Source organism: Rana temporaria, chromosome 3 (assembly GCF_905171775.1).
Source record: "Rana temporaria chromosome 3, aRanTem1.1, whole genome shotgun sequence".
Taxonomy (NCBI): Eukaryota; Metazoa; Chordata; class Amphibia; order Anura; family Ranidae; genus Rana; species Rana temporaria.
The window spans coordinates 15,423,496-15,444,303 of record NC_053491.1 but is presented as its reverse complement, the minus strand read 5'-3'; positions in this window follow the sequence as shown (position 1 = coordinate 15,444,303).

Genomic DNA, 20,808 nt, shown 5'->3' with positions numbered 1-20,808 from the left:
TTTATCTGAAACCCTATTACAGTGATGGCGAACCATGGCACCCCAGATGTTTTGGAACTACATTTCCCATGATGCTCATGCACTCTTCAGAGTAGCTGAGCATCATGGGAAATGTAGTTCCAAAACATCTGGGGTGCCAAGGTTCGCCATCACTGCCCTATTACATGCACACCAAAAGCAAAAAACGAGAACCTCCGCTTTAACCACTTCAGTACCGGGCACTTTCACCCCCTTCCTGCCCAGGCCAATGTTCAGTGCTGTCGTGCGACGTTGTACCCCATTGAATCCCACTGTTGGCTCATTCTGGGTCACAGGAGGGCACAGGTACGTGAACTCCTCTGACCCAAAATAGAAGTATGGCCAAAAAAGCTTTTCCCATACTTTTCTTTTAATCATTTTTATCAAAGCTCTTCTTCATACTGCAAACATTTTTTATTTTATTTGTTTTGCTAAATTCTTTTCAAGCTGAAGTGTATGAGTCACATAGACATACTTTTGTTTTCCAATCACCTCGGACGGCACGCAGAATGACGCCAGTCTACAGAACTTTTATTTCTCTGACGTATCTAATGTTGGTGTTTTGTTTTCCACTCATAACACAAAGTGCTCTTTCCTTTCCTCCATCTACGTATTTATCAGAACATCCGTGACGAAAACACGAGCAATCAATGAAACAGTAAAATCTCCAGATACGCCGTCGTAACTCCGAATGCGGGCCGTCGCAACTCGGCGCCTGATTCATAGAATCAGATACGCCTCACAGTTGCCTAGATACGAGCGAAAAAAGCCTTTTGTAAACGACGTAAAAAAATGCGCCGGGAGCACGTACGTTTCTGAATCGGCGTATCTAGCTCATTACCATATTAGACGCGTAAATCTACGGAAGCGCCACCGTGGCGCTTCCGTAGATTTACGCGTCGAATATGGTAATGAGCTAGATACGCCGATTCAGAAACGTACGTGCTCCCGGCGCATTTTTTTACGTCGTTTACAAAAGGCTTTTTTCGCCGTATAGTTACCCCTGCTCTATGAGGCGTAGCCAATGTTAGGTATGGACGTCGGGCCAGCGTCGAATTTAGCGTCGTTTGCGTAAGTCGTACGCGAATAGGGCTGTGCGTAAGTTACGTTCACGTCTAAAGCAATGACAATTTGCGGCGTAATTTGGAGCATGCGCACTGGGATACTTTCACGGATGGCGCATGCGCCGTTCGTTAGTAACGTCAATTACGTGGGGTCACGACTGTTTAGCATACAAAACGCCCCCTACCAGCCTATTTTGAATTACGCGGGCTTACGGCGGCCCATATACGCTACGCCGCCGTTACTTCGGGCGCAAGTTCTTTCTGAATACAGGACTTGCCTCTCAAAGTTACGGCGGCGTAGCGTATATGAGATACGCTACGCCCGCCTAAAGATAGGCATTTGTATCTGAATCCGGGCCCATGACTCCAGATGAACTTTCTTTGCAAAAATTCTCCAAGGGCTAGATTCACATAGAACCGCGTATCTTTGCGGCGGCATAACGTATCCGATTTACGTTACGCCTCCGCAACTTAGACGGGCAAGTGCTGTATTCTCAAAGCACTTGCTCCGTAAGTTGCGGGGGCGTAGCGTAAATCGGCCAGCGTAAGCCCGCCTAATTCAAATTTGGATCAGGTGGGTGTGTTTTATGTAAATGTACTCTGACCCGACGTGATTGACGTTTTTCCCGAACGGCGCATGCGCCGTCCGTGGAATTTCCCAGTGTGCATTGCTCCAAAGTACGCCGCAAGGACGTCATTGGTTTCGACGTGAACGTAAATGACGTCCAGCCCCATTCACGGACGACTTACGCAAACGACGTAACTTTTTCAAATTTTGACACGGGAAAGACGGCCATACTTAACATTGTTACACCGCACTTACTCCACCATATAGCAGGGGTAACTATACGCCGGGAAAAGCATAACGTAAACGGCGTAACTTTACTGCGTCGGCCGGGCGTACGTTCGGGAATTCGCGTATCTAGCTAATTTGCATACTCAACGCGGAATTCAACGGAAGCGCCACCTTGCGGCCACAGTAAATATGCAGTTACGATCCGACGGCGTAAGAGACTTACGCCTGTCGGATCTAACATATATCTATGCGTAACTGATTCTAAGAATCAGGCGCATAGATACGACGGCGCAACGCAGAGATACGACGGCGTATCTGGAGATACGCCGTTGTATCTCCACTGAGAATCTGGCCCCAAGTCTGCTGCAAGTTTTGATTCAGTTATGTTGTGCAATATAGTCCTCCCACCACAGGGGGTCACTGTGGCGGAATTTTCATGCTGTAGACTTGCAGAGCTCTTGCTGTAGACTCACTACTGCAACTTTGCTCTTGTTAGAGACTTGCAAATTTGCTACAAATTGGAAAAATGTCAACTAGAACTTGTGCTTCAAGTGTTCTGCATGTGTACAACTTGCCAGGGAAAATGTGCAGCAAGCTAACAAGACTTATGCCCTGTACACACGATCACTTTTTGTCTTGAAAAAAAAAATCATTTTTCATTATAAAAAAAAAAAACTAAATTTTTCCAACTTCATCATTAAAAATGATGTTGCCCACACACCATCGTTTTTGAAAAATGATGAACAAAGCGACGGCACTCTAAAGGGGAAGTTCTATTCGCCTTGAGGCTGCTTTTAGCTGGTTACTTGTTAGTAAAAGACGATTTGCGCTTTTTTGTGTGTTACAGCGTGATGAATGTGCTTACTCCATTATGAATGGTAGTTTTACCAGAACGAGCGCTCCCGTCCCATAACTCGCTTCTGGGTGACCACGGTGATCTATGCCAGGAAGTGGGAGCAAATACCTGTATTACACAGGTATCTACTCCCTCCTCCCCCCTGGAAGGTGCCAAATGAGAAACCGGAGGGGGGGGGGGGATTCCAAAAAGTGGAAGTTCAATTTTTGGGTGGAACTCCGCTTTCAGTGGTTAAGAGCTGACATATGGCACGTGATTATTATAATGAATTCATAAGAAACCAATACATGGTACAATAGAATAGACGAATGCATGATAGATATAAAATCAGACTTGTCTTGACAAATTGTAACTCTACGCGTTTCTTGCCTCATGTCCACTCATCAGGAGTATGTTGCCAAAATTATCTGTGAATATAAGTAATAGGTAAAAGATGTGTAGGGGGTAAAAATCCCAATATGGGTAACAAAAAAATTATATAACAGAGGCCATAAGTTTAATACTCACATGTTAGCTCAGAATAAAAATCCAGCCTACAAGATGGATATGAGGGTTGCCAATGACAAAGTCTGACTCGGGAGTGAGGCAGGGACATCCCACCCTGACCAAGGGAACAGCACAGGAACCGTCCAGGGGGGAAAGAGTGATCCATGTATGGGAAGCAGAAAAGCACATCTGACCAACACTGGTCTGAAAAAACATAATACCATATATACTCGAGTATAAGCCGGCCCGAGTATAAGCCGAGGCACCTAATTTTACCACAAAAAAACTGGGAAAACGCATTGACTCAAGTATAAGCCTATGGTGGGAAATGCAGCAGCAGCTACTGGTAAACAATGCCCATTTGTAGCCTCACTGTGCCCATCTGCAGCCTCACTGTGCTCATCTGTGCCCATCTGCAGCCTCACTGTGCCCATTTGTAGCCTCACTGTGCCCATCTGCAGCCTCACTGTGCTCACTGTGCCCATTTGCAGCCTGACTGTGCCCATATGTGCCCATCTGCAGCCTCACTGTGCCCATCTGTAGCCTCACTGTGCCCATCTGCAGCCTCACTGTGCCCATCTGAAGCCTCAATGTGCCCATTTGTAGCCTCGCTGTGCCCATCTGCAGCCTCACTGTGCTCATCTGTGCCCATCTGCAGCCTCACTGTGCCCATTTGTAGCCTCACTGTGCCCATCTGCAGCCTCACTGTGCTCATTTGCAGCCTGACTGTGCCCATATGTGCCCATCTGCAGTTTCACTGTGCCCATCTGCAGCCTCACTGTGCCCATCTGCAGCCTCAATGTGCCCATCTGTGCCCATCTGCAGCCTCACTGTGCCCATTTGTAGCCTCACTGTGCCCATCTGCAGCCTCACTGTGCTCACTGTGCCCATTTGCAGCCTGACTGTGCCCATATGTGCCCATCTGCAGCCTCACTGTGCCCATCTGTAGCCTCACTGTGCCCATCTGCAGCCTCACTGTGCCCATCTGAAGCCTCAATGTGCCCATCTGCAGCCTCACTGTGCTCATTTGCAGCCTGACTGTGCCCATATGTGCCCATCTGCAGTTTCACTGTGCCCATCTGCAGCCTCACTGTGCCCATCTGCAGCCTCAATGTGCCCATCTGTGCCCATATGCAGCCACTCTGTGCCCATATGCAGCCTCACAGTGCCCATCTGCAGCCTCACCTTTTTTACTGTCTCCCGCTGTGTCATGCAACTGTTCGGTGGCCGTCCACTGTAACAAGCAGCTACAACAAAATAGTGGCGACTCTGAAACACTGCAGGCCGCTGTTAGACCTCTAGAGGCAGATCACCAGCACTCAGAGAGACCGGAGAATACCTGCAATCACTCGAGTATAAGCCGAGGGGGGCTTTTTCAGCATAAAAAAACGTGCTGAAAAACTCATGTTATATACGGTAGCTGAAACTGCTATGTGGTGGATGGCAAGAGGCTAAATGACCATTTTAATTATTAATTAGACATGTGCATTCGTTTTCCTCCGAATGCATTTTCGTCCGAATTTCAGGTATTTTCGTTATCGTTTTAACAAACGATAACGAAAGCACAGAAAACGAAAACCGAAAGATCCGACATAAACAAATGCTTTATTTTCGTTTTCGTTGCGGTCGAATGTGCCTAACCTTAACTCTATTAGTCCAATATTATTCTACATAAAGAGAAAAGATTCGACATTATTTCTGCAATACCCCACAATACTCTGCAATACTCTGCAATACTCTGCAATACCCCACAATACTCTGCAATACCCCACAATACTCTGCAATACCCCACAATACCCTGCAACGTCGCCTATGGGGATTTTTAAGTAGGGGAAGTTTGGCACCATTCCACGAGCGTGTGCAATTTTGAAGGGTAACATGTTGGGTATCTATTTACTCGGCATAACTTTATCTTTTACATTTATGCAAAAGAATGAAGAAAAAATACAAAATTTGCTAAATTTACAAAAAATAAAAAACAAAAAACAAAAAACCCAACAGTGATTAAATACCACCAAAAGAAAGCTCTATTTGTGTGAAAAAAAGGACGAAAATTTCATTTGGGTACAATGTTGTATGACTGAGTAATTGTCATTCAAATTGTGAGAGCACCGAAAGCTGAAAATTGGTCTGGTTATTAAGTGGGTTTACGTGCCTGGTGGTCAAGTGGTTAATAAATATAATTATTATTAGTCAGACAACATTAGAATTCTACTATAGCTTGTAGGCGGAACATTCGATGCGGCATCGTACAGTTTCGTTGCTCTGTCGAATCTTTTTTTTTTTTAAGATTCTGTCAAATCTTTTTTTTTTTAAGATTCTGTCAAATCTTTTTTTTTTTCTTCTTCTTAGAACATTCGACAGACACCATAAGGGCCCTTTCACACGGGGCGGATCAGTAATGATCAGTAATGATCCGCCTCCGTGTGTCCGTAAGCTCAGCGGGGATCGCTCCGTATATCCCCGCTGAGCCGGCGGCTGACAGGGCGGTCCCCGCACACTGTGCAGGGACTGCCCTGTCTTTTCTCCGCTCTCCCCTATGGGGGATCGGATGAACATGGACCGTGTGTCCGTGTTCATCCGATCCGCAGACGGAAGAAAAAATAGGATTTTCTTCCTTCCGCAAAATCGGATCTTTGCGGAGGCGGGTGATTACGGGTGTCAGCGGATGTTTATCCGCTGACACCCGCAATCACATAGGGACCAATGTATGTCCCTTTTTCATCCGCAAGCGGATAGATGAAAAAGCGGACATACGGGGCTAGATTCAGATAGGTTACGCGGATCTTAAGATCCGCTAACCTATCTCATTTACGATCCGCCGCCGCAAGTTTTTGAGGCAAGTGCTTTATTCAGAAAGCACTTGCCTGTAAATTTGCGGCGGCGTATCGTAAATCCCCCGGCGGAATTCAAATTCCGCGGGTAGGGGGCGTGTAAAATTTAAATCAGGCGCGTCCCCGCGCCGAACGAACTGCCCATGCGGCGTCCGTAAAATTTCCCAGCGTGCATTGCTCTAAATGACGTTGCTAGAACGTCATTGGTTTCGGCGTGAGCGTAAATTACGTCCATCTGTATTCGCGAACGACTTACGGCAAACAACGTAAAAAATTCAAACGACGGCCATACTTAACATAGGATACGCCGCATATTGCAGGGGTAACTATAGCCGCACGCAAACGATGTAAAAAAAAAGCGCCGGGCGGTCGTTCGTTTCTGAATCGGCGTAACTCCTCATTTGCATATTCCTCACGTATACAAACGGAAGCGCCACCTAGCGGCCAGCGTGAGATTGCAGCCTAAGATCCTACGGTGTAAGTCACTTACACCTGTCGGATCTTAGGGATATCTATGCGTAACCTGATTATATGAATCAGGCGCATAGATACGACGGCCGGACTCAGAGATACGACAGCGTATAAGGAGATACGCCGTCGTATCTCTTTCTGAATCCAGGCCACGGTCCGCACATGTGAAAGGGGCCTAAGCCTTCAATGACAGATTCGACCTTAATTAATTTGGATTTTCGGACGAATGCATTTTTTTAAACGAAAAACTAAATATATAAAAACGAATTTTGGGATTAACTAAATAAATTTATTTTTTGGACGAAAACAAAATTACGAAACTAAATATTTCAGTGCGCACATGTCTATTATTAATAATGAATAGGGTCGCTCATTCCATGCCTCTTGTCTCTCTTTGTAGCAGATGGACGCAGAGTATTGAAATAATTGTGTTTGTTCAATTTCCTGTCAAAAGGAAAGGAACAAAACCAGGAGTGTCAGTGGGGTAGGTGCCTGAGGAGTGGGTGGAAAGGAACTGAAAACCCTTTTGTACCAGTGGCTCCTTTGAAGGTAGTGCTATGTAGTTATACTGATACATGTATTCTCTATATATTACATGATACAGCTTTCTCCAGCAACCATATGGTTAATCTTCATATTTCTGTAATTGATTCATTCTGTACAGCAATATTTGTTTATATAGTGCATGGTGAGCTTTAGGGGTCTAGTCTGCCATGCTGGACATGTTTGCTCTTTTACACATACGTGTTTATTTATGTTGCTTCGGTATTGTGTGCAGCATAACAGTATTCAGAATGCCTTGTCACAAATTCAATACAGAAGTCAGATGTCCGAGAATCGGGTCTTGCAAATTACAGAAATGGCTCAGAAGCAGAAAATGAAAACGTGACAACAACACGAGCTGTGGTTTTTGGCAGATTTTGAAAATATCCGACCAAAACAGTGAAGCCTCGTACACATGTCCGAGGAACTCGACGTGCCAAACACATCGAGTTCCTCGTCGAGTTCAGTGTTGAAGCCGCCGAGGATCTCGGCGGGCCGACTTTCCTCATTGAACAACGAGGAAATAGAGAACATGTTCTCTATTCGGCCCGACGAGTTCCTCGTCGGCTTCCTCGCTGAAAAGTGTACACACGACCGAGTTTCTCGGCAGAATCCAGCTCCGACCGAGTTTCTGGCTGAATTCTGCCGAGAAACTCGGTCGTGTGTACGGGGCCTGAGACTCTTTTCTAAAGGAATGAGAAGAAAAAAATATTTTCCTAATAGCAACCGGTCAGATTTCAGGAAAAATTGTTTTAGAGATGGTTTGTAGACATGTGCATTCGTTTTCGTCCGAAAGCATTTTCGTCCCAATTTCAGGGATTTTACTGTAACAAACGATAACGAACGTGCAGAATCCCAAATCCGAAAGATCCGACATACAAAAAAATGCTTTATTTCATTTCGTTACGACAACAGCTCGACATAGATAGAAGATTTGATATGACGGTGACAATAATGATCTGTGTTTATCGAACCTGCGGTTTACTGTAATGTGCCTAACCTAACTCTATTAGTCCAAGATTATTCGACATAGAGAGAAAAGATTTGACATAGAGAGAAAAAATGCGACATAGAGAGAAAAGATGCGACATAGAGAGAAAAGATTCGACATAGAGAGAAAAGATTCGACACAGAGAGAAAAGATTCGTCATAGAGAGAAAAGATTCGACATAGAGAGAAAAGATGCAACATAGAGAGAAAAGATTCGACATAGAGAGAAAAGATGCGACATAGAGAGAAAAGATGCGACATAGAGAGAAAAGATGCGACATAGATAGAAAAGATGCGACATAGATAGAAAAGATTCAACATAGAGAGAAAACATTCGACATAGAGAGAAAAGATGCGACATAGAGAGAAAAGATGCAACATAGAGAGAAAAGATTCGACATAGAGAGAAAAGATGCGACATAGAGAGAAAAGATGCGACATAGATAGAAAAGATGCGACATAGATAGAAAAGATTCAACATAGAGAGAAAACATTCAAAATAGAGAGAAAAGATTCGACATAGAGAGAAAAGATGCGACATAGAGAGAAAAGATGCGACATAGAGAGAAAAGATTCGACATAGAGAGAAAAGATTTGACATAGAGAGAAAAGATGCGACATAGAGAGAAAAGATTCGACATAGAGAGAAAAGATTCGACATACAGAGAAAAGATTCGACATAGAGAGAAAAGATTCGACATAGAGAGAAAAGATGCGACATAGAGAGAAAAGATGCGACATAGATAGAAAAGATGCGACATAGATAGAAAAGATGCGACATAGAGAGAAAAGATTTGACATAGAGAGAAAAGATTTGACATTATAGAGAGAAAAGATTCGACATAGAGAGAAAAGATTCGACATAGAGAGAAAAGATTCGACATAGAGAGAAAAGATTCGACATAGAGAGAAAAGATTCCACATTATAGAGACATGAAGATTTTACGAAGCAGCTAAAAACATACGATTTCCACAAACGGACATTTATGGTCAAATGCTCCGCCCATAGGCTATAGAAGAATTCTAATGTTGGTTGACTAGTAATAATAATTTATAAATATAATTATTACTAGTGTCATACAACATTAAAATTCTTCTATAGCTTGTAGGCGGGACATTCGACCCGAAATGTACGATCGCGGCGTTGTACAGTTTAGCTGCTTCGTCAAATCTTCTTAGAACATCCGACAGACACCATAAGCCTTCAATGACAGATTCGACCTTAATTAATTTGGATTTTCTGACTAATTCATTTTTTAACTAAACAAAATACCGTATATACTCCCACTATGCGGCCATGCCTGTGTCTCATCACCCGGCTCTCGCCGATGATTTCATCCTATCAGCAGAGCAGGGGAGCCACGTCGCACGATTGCTCAATTGTCTGTTAAAGCGACGCAGTGCCGAATCGCAAAACCTGGCCGGGTCCTTTAGCTGAATTTTGGGCGGTTTTTAAGTGGTTAACTGCGTTACTGGCAATCCGAGGTTTCACTGTAAAGGATTGTGAAGTATATTTGGAAGCCATACATCACTAAAATGCCTGAGACTAAACATAGCACTTCTACGTGCATGACAAACAAATGGCGGAATAATGATTAAGTGCTAGTGAAGACTAAAAAGAATTTCGCAGCTGTATTAAAAGCAAAATCCCGACCTGGCCTGACACACACATACACGCACGCACACGTGCACGCACCTACACACACATACACACATACTTCCTATATTTTTATGAGATGATAAAGCAGATAGATCACATAGTTGGAAATTCCATTCGCTAAAGTTAATTGCATTTATTCCGTTTCCAATATATGATATAAGCCGTTAAATTAACTACAATAAGCCCATTCATCTTCATGCAGCGTTCCTTTCTTCTTTCCATAAACTATTTCAAAGTAAGTGGAGTGTGATGTGTGAACAGACAAACACTCCATAGAGGGGAAGTGACAATCCCAACCTTGTAGAATAATTGATGGAAACAGCATTTTACATATTGAAACCTCGCCGTCTCTGGAATGGGTAGAAGAAAGAAATACAATAAAAAATAATACACAGAGTCCGGCTTCCAAAAATAACATGGCAAGATTTAAAATAAATGAAGTCAAATATTTGTAATTATCCAGGAACTAGGAGAATATGAACACATAACTTTACATTTAAGCAAACAAACTATTAATCTAGCCGTGCATTACATCACCTATTCAAAATAAATTGAATATTACACTATTCATGGCGTGCACTTTTTTTCCCCCTTTTATTTTTTTATTTTTTTTTACACATAGTTTACTTTTCTGATTACTTCTAAATTACCAGTATCTAAATCATATGAAATGAAAAGCCTAATTATCCAATTCTTGTTAACACAAACTTGGCCAGCAAGTGCCATAGGAGTAGATGAGTGATGCCATAGGAGTAGATGAGTGATGCCATAGGAGTAGATGAGTGATGCCCTAGGAGTAGATGAGTATTCTCTTTAGCAGGGGTCTCCAAACTTTTCAGCATGAGGGCCACATTATATGTTTTTGCAAATGTTTTCAGACTGAAATCATTTTTATAAAGACCCCCCTACTTACATCCAGGAGTGCCCATCAAAATCCCCCTTGAATCCAAGAGTGCCCGTCAGAGTCACTATGCTGGGCACTGCTGGATGTAAGGGGGAACTCTGCTTGGGACTCCTGGATGTCCTCAGCATAGTCCCCCCTTACATCCATGTGAGCCCAGCAATATCCCACCTTAAATCCATGTGTGCCCAGTATAGCCGCCCCCCTTATAACCATGTGTGCCCAGCATAGCCCCCCCTTACAACCATGTGCGCTCAGCATAGCCCCCCCTTACTACCACGTGTGCCCAACATTGCCCCCCTTACAAACAATGTGCACTCAGCATAGCCCCCCCTTACAACCATGTGTGCCCAACATTGTCCCCTCTTACATCCATATGTGCCCAGCAGAATCCCCCTTACAACAATGCATGCCCAGAATTTTCCCACCTTTACATCCATGTGTGCCCAGCATAATCCCCCTACATCCATGTGTGCCCAACATTGTCCCCCTTAACACCATGTGCGCTCAGCATAGCCCCCCCTTACAGCCATGTGTGCCCAACATTGTCCCCTCTTACATCCATATGTGCCCAGCAGAATCCCCCTTACAACAATGTGTGCCCAGCATTTCCCACCTTTACATCCATGTGTGCCCAGCATAATCACCCTACATCCATGTGTGCCCAACATCGTCCCCCCATACATCCATGTGTGCTCAGCATAATCCCACCTTAGCAAATAGAGAAAAAAGAGGATCACCTCTCCAGGTGGGTCGCTATGTGGAGTAGACTGACTCAGGATACCGTGGGTGCTGGCTAAGCCATGATTAAGCACTAGCTCAGTGCGAAACGCGTCGGCTGTTCCCCTGTTCCTTTGCTGTGACCTTGTGAAGTGATGCATTTGCTGTTCGTTTGAATAAAAAGACAACCTTTTTGGTTATTGGAGTGCGGCTATCCATTTCCTCTCTTCGTATCTCATGCATAATCCCACCTTACATCCATGTGTGCCCAGCATAGTTCCCTCCTTACATTCATGTGTGCCCAGTAGAATCCCCCCTTACAACAATGCATGCACAGCATTTCCCACCTTCACATCCATGTATGCCCAGCATATTCTCCCTACATCCATATGTGCCAAACATTGTTCCCCCATACATCCATGTGTGCCCAGCAGAATCCCCCCTTACAACCAGGTGTGCCCAGCATAGTTCCATACTTACATTCATGTGTGCCCAGCAGAATCCCCCCTTACAACAATGCATGCCCAGCGTTCCCCCCTAACATCCATGTGTGCCCAACATAGTCCCTCCTCAAAACCATGTGTGCCTGTTAAGTCTCTGATGTGAGGCCGGGTGGCAGAGAGGGCGCCCCTTGCGGCTGAGTGCAGCGCTATCCTGGGAGTGATACAGGGGATACGGTGCCCAAAGGTGCACGGGTTGCCAGTAGTGCTGCAAACAGGCTGGTAAGCAGGATGTGGCTGGGGTGTGCTGGGTAGCGAAGTCAGTAGCCGTGCAAGAAGAAGTCCTGAGTAGGCAGTTGCAGGAAAAACCAGGAGCAGGGTTCGCAGCCAGGCCAGAGGTCATTTCCCGGGAGACAGTCCAAGAACAAACAGGAGCAAGCCGGGTCATAAATAGTGGGCAGTGGATTGAAGAATAGTCAGCAGCGCTGTATCCTGGCCTAGGCCAACAAGGCTCAGGCCTAGGGCAGCACTTTGCAGGGGGGCAGCACGGAAAGTGTCCCGGGCAACTTGTGCTACACTGTTAGTGTAGTGCCAGTCTTATGGGCCGGCAGGGCTGCCATCAGGGGGGTACAGGCATTTTTTTTTTGCATTACACATGTAAGGGACCCAATGGTCCCCAGGGCCCCTTACAGACCTGGCCGGCCCCCCTCCGTTTTTTTTTGCATTACACCTCTAAGGGGCCCGATGGTCCCCAGTGCCCCAAGGCTTACGCTTATTATCTTGCGTCAGGAGAGAAGAGAATACACAGTTTTTTTCGTCAGCAAAGCTGTGTAAGGGGCCCCAAAATTTGTGATGGCTGCCCTCTGGGTCGGATTGGGCTGAGGGGCAAATTAGTTCAGCGCCCCCATAAAGCGGCCGCACTGCCCCTGTCAGTTTATTTTTTACCATCCCTGTCCAATTGCAGAAATTTCCCTTCACTTCCTGCCCCACAGCCAAACAGGAAGTGAGAAGATATCCCTGCAAATTAAAGTGGAGGTTCACCCGGAAATAACATTTTTTAACCTTAGATTGAGGCTCATTTTGTCTAGGGGAATCGGCAATTTTTTTTTAAATCGAAGCTGTCCTTACCGTTTTAGAGAGCGATCTTCTCCGCCGCTTCCGGGTATGGGCTGTGGGACTGGTTCCTATTTTGATTGACAGTCTTCCGACGGTCGCATCCATCGCGTCACAATTTTCCGAAAGTAGCCGAACGCCGGTGCGCAGGCGCAGTATAGAGCCGCACCGACGTTTGGCTTCTTTCGGCTACTCGTGACGCGATGGATGCGACCGTCAGAAGCCTGTTGGAAGACTGTCAATCAAAATAGGAACGCCCATTCCCGAAGACCCATACCCGGAAGCGGCGGAGAAGATCGCTCTCTAAAACGGTAAGTACTGCTTCGATTTTAAAACAACTAGCCGATTCCCCTAGACAAAATGAGCATCAATCTAAGGGTAACATTTTTTTTATGGGTGAACTCCCGCTTTAACCACTTGCTTACCGGGCACATATACCCCCCTCCTGCCCAGGTGAAATTTCAGCTTCCGGCACTGCGTCGCTTTAACTGACAATTGCACGGTTGTGCGACGTGGCTCCCAAACAAAATTGACGTCCTTTTTTCCCCACAAATAGAGCTTTATTTTGGTGGTATTTGATCGCCTCTGCGGTTTTTATTTTTTGCGCTATAAACAAAAAAAAGCAACAATTTTGAAAAAAAAAAAAATATTTTTTACTTGTTGCTATAATAAATAGCCCAATTTTTTTTTCCAAACATTTTTTTTTCTCAGTTTAGGCCGATACTTATTCTTCTACATATTTTTGGTAAAAAAAAAAAAAAAAAAAACGCAATAAGCGCTTACAAAATATGGGACAGAATTATTATTATTTTTTTTTACTAGTAATGGCGGCGATCTGCGATTTTTTTTATTGGGACTGCGACATTATGGCGGACACATCGGACACTTTTGACACATTTTTGGCGCCATTCACATTTATACAGCGATCAGTGCGATAAATATGCACTAATTACTGTATAAATGTGACTGGCATTCAAGGGGTTAACACAAGGGGGTGAGGAAGGGGTTAAATGTGTGCCTGTATTGTGTTCTCACTGTGTGTGGAGGGGGGGTGACTGGGGGAGGTGACCGATCTATGTCCCTATGTACAAGGGACACAGATCGGTCTCCTCTCTCCCCTGACAGGACGTGGAGCTCTGTGTTTACACACAGAGCTCCACGTCTTGTCCCTGTAGCCGCCGATCCCGAGTGCCTGGCGGACATCGCGACCGCCGGGCACGCGCATCGGCATCTCGGGGACGCGCCGGGCGCGCGCGCGCCGCCGCCGGCGCGATCGCGCGCCCCCCAGTGGCCGGAGGAATCCAGGACGTCAATTGACGTCCTGTTGGATATTCAGAGCCACCGTGAAGCCGTCATTTGACGATGGCCCGGGGCTCAAGTGGTTAAGGGAATCCATTGCCCCCCAGGCCCTCAGAACTAGTGTCCCCACTCGAAAAGTGGGGCGGGTCTAGGGTGGGGTTAAACAAAAAGGGGTGTGGCATTGACAGGAAGGGGTGGGTCATATTTAGATTAGGGGATGCACACATTTAGTCAGGCCTAGGGCAGCACAAAACCTAAATACACCACTGATAGTCAGCCAAGCCAAGGTCAGGGCGAGGAGATAATCAGGAACACAGGTTAAGCCAGAAGCAGAGGTCAAGCCAGGGGTTTCAAGGTAAACAGGCACAGGAACACAGGAAGCTGACGATAATCCAGCAAGCTTGAAGTGTCAGTGGCAGGTTTAAATAGGCCGGGGGTGCGCTTACAATTGTCATAGTGCGAGCATGTGCATGCGTCGGGGTGCACCGTGCGCCTGGATCGCCATGTTGCACATCTGCGTGTCCGCGTGGGCACGTCTTGGGCCACCATGATGGTTACTGGCGGAATTGCCCACAACACGGCCATTTCCCTGACAGTACCCAACATTGTCCCCCCCTTACATCCATATGTGCCCAGCAGAGTCCCTCCTTACGTTTAGGGTGCAGATCATCAGGGCAGAAGCCATTAGAAGGGAGGAGCTGGTCTTGGCGGAGGTCTCGTTTTCCTGTAAATGCTGGGGGTGACACACCTGACATTTAGTAGACAACACCAAAATCAAGAGAAGCTTCCAAAGGAAATAAGGTTCATAAAAACACTGGAGGGGAAAACATCTATTATCCTCTATGGAGATGGTTCACATCTCCACTCCAAAACGCCTGAAGCCAGAAGTTCCAAAACGCCTGAAGCTCAAACAAGTCCTGGGACTTTTTTTTAGGCAGATTTGGGCGTTTTTCTGCTTTTAACATTGGTGACTCTAGACCTGTCCAAAATCGCGGTAAAAAACGCTCCAAAAATCGTGGCAAAACGCGGTAAAAACGCGGCAAAAAACGCGGAAAACGCTACGCTCAGTTGTGAATGCAGCCTAAAAAACAAAACAAAAAAAACTAGTGTGGTTCTTAGAGAAGTTTTTCAGCTGTAAAAACGCTCTAACGCTGATAAGCGCTGATAAACGTTGATAAACGTTCAAAACGTCACTCACCAGCGTTTTTTTTAACGTTTTTGATCCATTGAGAACAAAAAAAAAACGCAGAAAAACGCTAAAAAACGCTAATAAACGTTAAAAAACACTATTGCAAAAACTTTTAAAAAAGCAGAAAAAAAGTTGAAAAACTCACTGCAAAGCTACTGGCGTTTTTATAACGTTATTTTAACCTCCGGTGTACATGAGGCCTAAAAAATAACTTGGGTACAGTGGGCTAGATTCAGGTAGCCCTGCGTAATCTTGTGCCGCCGTAAATTAGGGCTCAAGTTCCGTATTCTGAAAGAACTTGCGCCCTAAGTTACGGCGGCGTAACGTATGTGCTCTGGCATAAGCCCGCCTAATTCAAATTTGGATGATGTGGGCGTGTTTTACTTAATTTTAGTGTGACCCCACGTATTTGACGTGTTTTACGAACGGCGCATGCGCCGTTCATAAAAGAATCCCAGTGCGCATGCTCAAAATTCCGCCGCAAATCGTCAATGCTTTAGACATGAACGTAACTTACGTACAGCCCTATTTGCGAACGACTTACGCAAACAATGTAAAAATTTAAAAATTCCACACGGGAACGACGTCCATACTTAACATTGCGTACGCCTCATAGACCCAGGAGCAACCTTACGCTGGAAAAAGCCTAACGTAAACGACGTAAAAAAATGCGCCGGGCGCACGTATGGTTCTGAATCAGCGTATCCAGGTCATTTGCATATTCTACGCTGAAATCAACGGCAGCGCCACCTAGCGGCCAGCGTAAATATGCACCCTGAATACAGAAAGAAGATACGCCGGCGCAGCTTTGAATTTACGCGGCGTATCTATAGATACGCCGGCGTAAATTCTTGCTAAATCTAGCCCAGTGTTGCATGACTGTGCAATTTCCAGTTAAAAGTAGCGCAGTGCCGAATAGCAAAAAATGGCCTGGCAATGAAGGGTGTAAAACCTTCCGGAGCTGTAGTGGTTAAGATGAGTGTTTTGGTTGGGGTGTGTATTGATTACTGGTTACAAAATAAAGCAACCAGAAATGATTTTTAAACTAATGGATTCTTCTGAACTGTAATTTGGCAGCAGATCTCATGCAGACAGCCAAGGAACGAAACCTAATGTGAGTATTATCAGCTCCCCGTCCCGCGCGGTGTCACGTGTACAGTGTATCGCACGCTCACTTGGCTGACACTGACAATCAACGCTCATTATAAATGTATCTTTTGACAGACTTCAGCTGCAGCAATCATGGATGTTATATGAGAAACATTTGGTGCACTTTAGAACTGCACTGAATGTTAATGAATTCATATACGTTAACGTCGGGCTTAACCCCTTCAAAGTGGATTGTTAGAAAGTAGGGTTGTCCCGATACCACTTTTTTAGGACCGAGTACAAGTACCGATACTTTTTATCAAGTACTCGCCGATACCGAATACCGATACTTTTTATCAAGTACTCGCCGATACCGAATACCGATACTTTTTTTTAAATCTCATGTGACAGTGGCACTTGTGTCAGTAGTTTTTTTTTTACAATTTTTTTTTTTTACAATTTGTTTAATTTTTTTTTTTTACAATGCTTCCTTCCCTGGGGGGGATGGACAGTGTCAGTGTGTTTTTTTTTTTTATTTATTTTTTTACAATTTTTTTTTTTTATTATTTATTGCAATTCCCTTTTTTTTTTTTTTTTTTTTTATCAGCCCTGTTGGGGGGCTTTGGTGAGATATTAGGGGTCTTAACAGACCTCTGACATCTCTCCTCTGAGACAGAGAAAGGGACTAGAGACACAAATTCCCCAGTCCCTTTCTCTGCAGCCTCAGCTGCGCTGAAAATGAGAGAAGACAGCGGCTTCTCTTCATTCATAAACTGAAACTTTGTAAACACAGTTTACGATGTTTCAGTTATGTGAATGTACAGAGTCATCACTGACTCTGTACATTCGGAAAAGGTAGGAGCCGCATTTACCGGCTCCTACCGCCGCTCTCCATCCTGACAGATCGTCTCCATCCAGGACACGGCGGCAGCACGGGAGGGGGGGGACACACAGCGGCAGCACGGGAGGGGGAGAAACATGGAGGGGGGGCGAAACACGGCATGAGCACGGGGGGGGGGAGGGAAACACGGCGGCAGCACGGACGGAGAGAGGGGGAGGAGAAACACAGCGGCAAAATGGGGGGGGGGGGGGAACACGGCAGCAGCACGGACAGAGAGAGGGGGGGGGGAGAAACACGGTGGCAGCATGGGGGGGAACAAGGCAGCAGCATAGACGGAGATAGAGATGGGGGGGGAAACACGGCGGCAGCATGGGGGGGGGAACACGGCAGCAGCACAGACGGAGATAGAGAGGGGGGGGAGGAAGAGACTCACGGCAGCAGCACAGACGGAGATAGAGAGGGGGGGGAGGAAGAGACTCACGGCAGCAGCACAGACGGAGATAGAGAGGGGGGGGAGGAAGAGACTCACGGCGGCAGCAGCACGGAGGGAGATGGCAGTATAGAGTGGGACAAAGAGGGGGGATGGAGGAGGATACGAGGACAGTCAGCGGTGATCAGTGCTTGTAACTCCCCCACCGCACTGATCACCCCGACTGTCCAGGTATCGGCTGAAGCATTGGAGCATTTGCCCGAGTACAAGTACTCGGGCAAATGCTCGGTATCGGTCCCGATACCGATACTAGTATAGGTATCGGGACAACCCTATTAGAAAGTGTGATTTACAGAGGAACCTCGGATTGCGAGTAATGCGCCATAAGAGCACTGTGTTTCCTAAAATCCTAACTCAGTTTCCGAGTGTTGTCTCGCAAAACGTGCAGGATTCAGGCCAAAGCGGTGTGCACTGGGTTTGGCCTGAGGTGGGGGGGGGGGGGCGGAGCCAATCGGCGCAGTTCGGAAATGGACGGAAAGGCCCGAGGACAGTTCAGCTGACCTCGGCAAACCTGATAGATGGCACTGATGTGTGGCACTGATGGGCACTGATAGTAGGCACTGATGGGCACTGATGTCGCTGCACTGATAGGTGGCACTGATGGGCATTAAAGTGGAGTTCCACCTTAAAAAAAATTACACCAAAAACCTATGCGGAAGTTCCTAATCTGCCTCTTCCTAGTCTGCGGCAGGTCTTCTTCCTCATCCTCCTTGCGGTGATTCGCCTGTTTACTTCATTTTGACTGCATCGCTTTGGTTGTTTTTTGGATTTCATTTGTACAAAAAAAAGACATCGGTCCGGATTCAGATACATTGGTGTATCTATCCGCGGGGCGTAACGTATCTCAGATACGTTACACCGCCGTAAGTTAGGGCGCAAATTCCGTATTCAGAAAGAACTTGCGCCCTATGTTACGGCGGCGTAACGTATGTGGTCCGGCGTAAGCCCGCCTAATTCAAAGGTGGATGATGTGGGCGTGTTTTATTAAAATTTAGTGTGACCCCACGTCATGCGCCGTTCGTGAAAGAATCCCAGTGCGCATGCTCGAAATTACGCCGCAAATCGTCAATGCTTTAGACGTGAACGTAACTTACGTACAGCCCTATTCACGAACGACTTACGCAAACGACGTAAAAATTTCTAAATTTTACGCGGGAACGACGTCCATACTTAACATAGGATACGCCTCATATAGCAGGGGTAACTATACGCCGAAAAAAGCCTAACGTAAACGACGTAAAAAAATGAGCCGGGCGGACGTACGTTTCTGAATCGGCGTAACTACCTAATTTGCATATTCCTCGCGGAAATATACAGAAGCGCCACCTAGCGGCCAGCGTAAATATGCAGCCTAAGATACGACGGTGTAAGACACTTACGCCGGTCGGATCTTAGGGAAATCTATGCGTAACTGATTCTATGAATCAGTTGCATAGATACGACCCCACAACTCAGAGTTACGACAGCGTATACGGAGATACGCCGTCGTAACTCCGTTGTGAATCCGGCCCATCGTTTTAAGGAGTGCGGCAGTCCAGGATCTTCTTCTATCCAAATCCTCCTCCTTGCGGTGTCTTCTGGGTAATCGGACGAGCTGCCTTCTGGGAACTGTGTGTGTCCCAGCAAGCAGCTGCCCATTCACAAAAACGCCGCGAGACTCGCGCATGCGCAGTAGGAAACGGGCAGTGAAGCCACAAAGCTCCACTGCCTGTTTCCCTCAGTAAGGATGGAGGCCAGGATCGAGGGATCGGCCTCAGGGGGAGGGGGGGGGGGGCGACATCGCAGGCACCTAGGACAGGTAAGTGTCCTTATTAAAAGTCAGAAGCTACAGTGTTTGTAGCTGCTGACTTTAAAAAAAATAAGCTTGTGAACTGAGTCTTTCCAAGGTTTGCCGAGGTCAGCCGAACTGTTCTCGGGCCTTTGCGCCGTTTCCGAGGGCCCCCACCTCTGGCCGCATGCGGTATTGCATGCCATTGAAGTCAAAGCAGAACTGATTATTTTCGTTTCCATTGACTTCAATGGGGAAACTTGCTTTGATATGCGAGTGCTTTGGATTACGAGCGTTCTCCTGGAACGGATTATTCTCGTAATCCAAGGTTCCACTGCACAACATAAAAAGGTGTAGCACTGTCCCCGTAGGGTTTGCTGAGTGTTGGCTTCATAGGTCTCTCCCTGGTTACCTGCAGCTGGTTGCCAATGGTTCCCACTTAGGTGAAGAGGATTTCCTGCTTGGTTCCTGAGGGCTTCCATTGTTGCTAGGGGGATTCCCGTTTGGTTGCTAAGGATTTTCCCACTATGTTGCTAGGGATTCCCGCTGTTGGCTCCAACTTGTTCCACCACTTACTCCCGTTTGGTCATTACACAAAAACCAGTCAAAGGTATTTGGGTTTTTATATTTATTTGGAACTTGGATGGGAGAAGGGATGAGTGGAATATTCCAACAAGAATTATTCACAAGGGATGAGAACAACTCTCACTTGGCCTCACCAGATAAGTAGAAGAAGTAGTCACACCGCTTTAACTATACAGCCATGGGCATCCGCAGAACTTTTTTCAGGGGGGGGGGGGCATCATTTTAAGGTCACCCATGCTCTGTCTCCTTTTCACAATGTCATGCTTTATTTTCCTGGCCCAACACGACCAACATCAACTTGAGGTAGACAGGAAAGGTTGATGAAAATAGAATAACTTTGCAGTATCAGGCTTGGATAAGGAAAAGCAGTCCTGCCTTCTGTAATTGTATCAGTACGTCGCCACTCCAGCCAGAGTGGGTGAAGTGCCCCCGGACAGACCTCTGCCACAGGCCTGGCAGCCAGAGCGCCACTTAAGGTTGCCGGGAGAAACAAGTCTCTGCCACAGATTTGGCTCTGATTAAATGTTGCGGCCTCTGCCACAGGCCTAGTGCAAGGTTAAGCTGAATGATAGAGCGAATCCTCCCAGTAAATCACATTAGGGTCACCGGTAGGGTTGAGCGAACCCGAACTGTAAAGTTCGGGTTCGGTACGGAC